The sequence below is a fragment of the Sinocyclocheilus anshuiensis genome, unplaced genomic scaffold, assembly GCF_001515605.1.
Source record: "Sinocyclocheilus anshuiensis isolate Anshui unplaced genomic scaffold, SAMN03320099.WGS_v1.1 scaffold306, whole genome shotgun sequence".
Lineage (NCBI taxonomy): Eukaryota > Metazoa > Chordata > Actinopteri > Cypriniformes > Cyprinidae > Sinocyclocheilus > Sinocyclocheilus anshuiensis.
In genome coordinates this window covers 2125119-2130780 of record NW_015544175.1, presented here as the reverse complement: position 1 = coordinate 2130780, position 5662 = coordinate 2125119, and the positions used below count along the sequence as shown (strand labels likewise).

Sequence of the window (5662 nt, the reverse complement as noted above, 5' to 3'; positions counted from 1 at the left end):
AACAATAACGTTACCACTCTAATATGTCTTGCAATATCCGTGCGTGCAAAGGTTCTGCGCGATCCTCTTGTTCAATATTCTCTGGGTCTGAATCCGGCTCAAATTGATATGGCAATATTGACGCCATCATTAACTAAACCAGAGCAGATGAAACTTGCTGCTTTGGCAAGGGGCGGGGCAGTACCGAAAAACCCCTCTAAGCTGTTCGCCAATCACAATGCACTGGGACAGCTAACCAATAATAACACATTTCGTTTTTCAGAAGGCGGGCCTTCATCAAACCCGGAATTAATCGAGCCGTTTGTGCCAGGATGGGGAGAAAGGTATTGTAATAATGTAAATGATGTAAAAAATTATGCGTTTTTTCGAACCACCAAGCATGAGAGCATGTTCTAGTACACCCCCAAAACAAATTCAAGACATTGTAAAAGAGCATAATAGGACCCCTTTAATTATGTACTGGATGCACTAGGTTAGGGTAGCACTGTAGATTTGCTACTTTAAGGTGATAAATTTGAGGAAGTGGCACATAAAACAAAGTGAGAGGGATTTCAACAAGAAGCTAGTGTGAACTTGGTTTGCAGTACACTTGGAATGGACCTTAAAAAATGGACTACAAATTCATATTTACCATGCCTGGGAATAATACATGCTGGATTGCTCTATCAGTTTTCTGAGAATCCCAATGTCACTGGACACAGAATCATCCAGTAACTGAAGTTCTCTCTGGATCTTCTTCAGTTTCACAGCTTCAGCCTGTGTCTGTTTGGACCTGGGAAATAGTTATGTCTAAAACATTGTGCTTTTAGTTTTCACACAATACATTTGGATTTTCATACATACAAAGGGTTCTACTCCAGACTGATTGATTTTGATAGTTGTTTAAAACTAGAGATTTGCTCTTACTTTTCAGCAATGGTTTTTGTAAGGAGAGCTTTTCTTTTTTTATTCTTCTCTTCCATTATCCGTTGCTCCTACTGCAACTGCTGCAGACGGTTCTTCTCTCGCCTGTCATAAGAAAAGTTTGATGGAGTTATATATTTGAAGCCATTACAACACAAACATAACATATGTTCATCTGCACTGATTCCTACAGATTTAATGTGTATTACTTTAATATAACCAGTAAAGGATTTTTGAACACTTTTGGAGCATTATTTCACTATTCATTATATATAAATAGCTTTAGAATATCTGTCACTTTTTTATTTTATTTTGGAGTTAAATATGATCCAAATATTATCTTGTATAGTTATATAAATTAGTGAAAGTGAAGTGACGTGTGGCCAAGTATGGTGACCCATACTTGGAATTTGCTCTGCATTTAACCCAAGTGCACACACACAGTAGTGAACACACACACACTGTGAACACACACCCGGAGCAGTATAGTTATATAAATTAAAAATAATTAATATCAAATATTATAATACCAAATATATTTACATCAGTGCATGAATATCTGAGCCAGTGTTTGCAAAGGAAATAGACTTACTAACAATTCCACTTCCTCTTTGCCCAGCTCCTTGATGACTGCTGGTGATTCTGGGTCATGCTTAACAGGTTCTGCTTCATGTTTAACCAGTTGCGTCTCCAACGGGTTGGACTCGTCCTGTGATTTGACAGGAGCAGGAAGAATGATAGCAGGTGGGTCTGGGGGCTTGGTAAGCTGTTGGTCGGGTGAAAGAGAGTGGCTGCCCTCTTTCTGTTTGGCTGCCAGCTGCAGTGCCCTTTCCCGCTGCAGCTGCTGTCTGCTCCGGTTAGTCGGAGCGGCTCTCCGGCCACGACCCAATGTGACAGACACAGCCTGGTTTACTGGATAAGAGCACATTAGAGCAGATTTATCAGTATTCACAATTAGAGTTAGTGGCCGTGTCTTAAAATCTAGAAGAGGATCCAAACCCGATGTCTTGTTAGGCAAGTCGACATGTATGTTTTGAGACACATTTTACGTACTTAATAACTTAAATAACAATCCGCATCGTTATATGTACATTTCGTTACGTATACAGACAGATTGCAGGAATGAAGAACGTTTTTGAGTGATGATTCAACATTACAACTTTTTTAATTGTATAACTTTTGATAATGAAGTAAATCAAAAAAATAAGGCAATAGTTTTAGGTGTTTGAACTTTACAATTTCTATGGGCTCATATCAAAATAAACCAGTTCCATTCTTGTCACTAATTGTCATGGGAATAATCCCTGCATGATTATATCTACTTAATAATTAATAAATAATAATAATAATAATAATAATAATTCATTACATTTATATAGCGCTTTTCTAAGTACTCAAAGCGCTTTACATTGTCAGGGGGTATCTCCTCATCCACCACCACTTGTTCTCCTCATCCACCACCACAGTAGTACTTCCCTACTTTATAAAAAATGAGTAGGATGTATGCAGTCTTCAGAAACAGAAAGCAAAGGAGACGAGTCTCAGCACTGAAAAATGTATTAGGTCAGGCTTTAGGGGAACCCTTGTCACAAAGATAGATAGATAGATAGATTTTATCTTTACATTGACTACTTTAAATAGTTTTGAGTATATTGGATATTAGGCTAGTTTTAGGTAGGCCTGTAAGACATTAAATGATATGCTTGTATGCATAGAGAAGTGAATTAAACTAGCTAGGCTGTATGGTTTTGTATAACTATTGCATAAAAAATATGTTTAAATATTGTATGAAAGGTGTTTGTTTTTTAATAGTCCTCCAGGAAAGCTACATCAGACTATTGGAGTCAATGGCTAATTTTGTTTATCCTCCTCTTCTTGCTCCAATTACCCTCTTCTCATTCACTGAGCCATCCTGCAGTCCTAGTGGTAGAGGGGTCAGAGGTTAATGAAAGAGCATGCTTGGTGATAAAAAGCATGAAATCCATAGAGAAAAAGAAATGTCAAACAGTTGTATCAAGTTACACTTTTGCTTTATTGCCAGAAGCACCCATGATTGTGGCAGGAGTAAGCGCAGAGCTCAGTCTGTCTGTGTGGGACTGAGAGGCCCTGTAATTTCTCTGGATCAACTGCTTATCTGTGTGATCTGGCACGTGTTGCCAAATTAGTCCTGAATGAGTGAATTCTTGTTTGCTACTTTTGCTGCAACACTGATGTCTGATTTCCCATTATTACCATTAGCATCAGTGAGCCATTCTGAGTATGACCTCCATTTCTGGTGGGTGGTTTGGTAGCCTGTGTGTGTTGAACTGCCAGTGTTGGCAAGTAAAAGTTCTTAGTGGTCAAACACTGAGATAGATAGATATAGATAGATAGATAGACAGATAGATAGACAGATAGATAGATAGATAGATAGATAGATAGATAGATAGATAGATGTGATATTAGTATTAGTATTTCACATGCATTGAAAGATACAGTATTTAAGCTTTAAAGGGTAAATAAATAAATGAAACATTGTATGCATTCAAACTGATTGTTTTATGCATTTTTCAAAATATTATACAAACACATTACATAAATAAAAATATTGATATTATTACTATATAATTATTTCGATATTATTACTCCTAATTCATTCATCACTCTGCTGATTATTATGAAAATTCAATAAAATAAATGTTAAAAAAATATTTAACATAGGATATGAAATATTATACAAAATATAAAACATTTCAATTGTTTATATGTGTGTGTGTGTACATATGTGAAGTTAATTTAAAATGAATTCATATTCATTGCATTGCATTGATATATGTGTCTGTCTGAATGCACTCTTACACTCTAATTACTTCACATACGTTTTGAAATGTCTCTTATTGTGATTCTTCACAAATATCACCTATTAATTCATTTAAATTGGCAGCCATCTTTGACAGATTTGATGTGTTTGGCCCATTGCCCTCAAGGTGCAGTGTTGCCATGACATAACACTTCATGCAGACAGGAAACCATAAATAAAAAAACTTGCAGCTAACAGTCCCCTTAATTATGTCTAGTCTCTCTTTCTGTTTTCTGCTCACTCTGTATTATTTTTTTTCTGGGTCTGTATGTCAACACGCAGAGGACAAATATACTTCTGGCATCCCAACCATTCTTCAACTTTATTTTGTTAAAAAGTCAAGCACTGTTAATTGCTATACACAGGGCAACTAAACGATCACTACCACTTCACAGCAGCTTTTTACAGGCAGACACATCTTTGATCCATCTGGAATTATGTGTGCACTTTAAAGGAGAAACACCTCAAGAAAGAATAAGACAGACTGATGCGTGGGCTCCATATGGCAGGGTGAGTGAACATGAGCTTGTGTTAAATTAAGATGGAAGATTCTTTGGCCCAGTCCTGACCATATTCTGATTCACAAGAAAAGCCTGTGAGCAACGTCCACCATTACCCAACAGAACAAGCAGCCTGAATGAATTTGCAGTTCATACGTTTATACTTCAGAGCAAGGATGGCAGTGAAATCACTCCTACATCTGAATGTAAGACAAGAATGAATTCAGAACAAATATGGTTTTATTAGATACAAGTCCTCCCCAGTAATAAAACCACATTTGTTGCATGATTGAAATAACACCATAATCTTGGAATGAGTAATATTGACCATGTATGTCCTAAATGAGAAATTTGTGCAAGGAACATCACCCAACACCTTGCTAACAAGTTCTGTTTGGCTATCGAAAATTAAACAAACAGATAAAGTTTCTTTTAGACATAATAGGTACATATAAATCATATGGAATGAGTTGAGAGAGAGAGAGAGATCATAAAAAAATGAATGATTCATGATGTGTTATGTCATAAAATAGCTTTTTCTTTGCTGAGAAAGATATATATTTAACAAAACTACGGCTTCACGGTCCAATATGAAGAGATACTTATTTTGTGAGCCTGATAAATTTGCACATTAGATCAAGTTTTACATTTTAGACCATGTAAGGGAAACGGGAAGAGCTTTGGCAGCATTTCTCAGAACTTTGGCTAACATTCTGGCAAAGTTGTATTCAAGTTATGAACAAACAATCTTTTCCAGTAATGTTAGAAAAACGTTTGTTCAGAGTTATCTAGTATTTAATAAAGTTGTCAAAAATGTGATTTATACATGATTAATGGAATGTTTTATTTCTAAAACGAATTTTTTTTCAGAACGTGTAGAGAACATTCAGAAGTAACATTCCAATAATGTTTTCAAAATTATAAAATGGAATGTTTCCTTAATGTTTGCTTGACAATAATCTTTTTTTTTTTAAACATTACAAAACTGGATGTTTTAAATATTCAGAGAACATTCAGAAATACTGTACTTAATGGAAACTTTAGCAAAACATTCTTAGAACATGTTTTTGCTGGGTAACACAGCTGTCAGCCATGTATAACTTATGGGCAGTTAAGTAGGAATCAATACAGGAACAGCAAGTGCACATCATGGCCTCCCTGTGACTTTTAGCCATCAATAAAAACGCACTTCCCTTAATCAGTCAGGGAATGGGTCAAAAAGACAAACAGCCAATTGATGGTTGACCTCAAGGAAGGTTGAGGTCAATATGGGGATGATTAGGGGTCAAAGCTGTCAAAGACTGAACTTTAGGCAGATGTAATGGTTTCAGATCCCACATGTTTTGACTCTCCCACATTTGTGTCCGTCACAGAGCGGTCCTTTCTGTTTATGCTGTGAGACAGAGTTTCAGTTTCCACT

The 5662-nt window shown here is 36.2% G+C and overlaps 1 pseudogene; it reads right to left on the bottom strand.

Moving 5' to 3' along the window:
• LOC107696088 (RAB6-interacting golgin-like) overlaps positions 1–1831 on the bottom strand; it is a 7103-nt pseudogene extending 5272 nt beyond the window's left edge.
• Positions 1832–5662: the final 3831 nt, after the last annotated feature.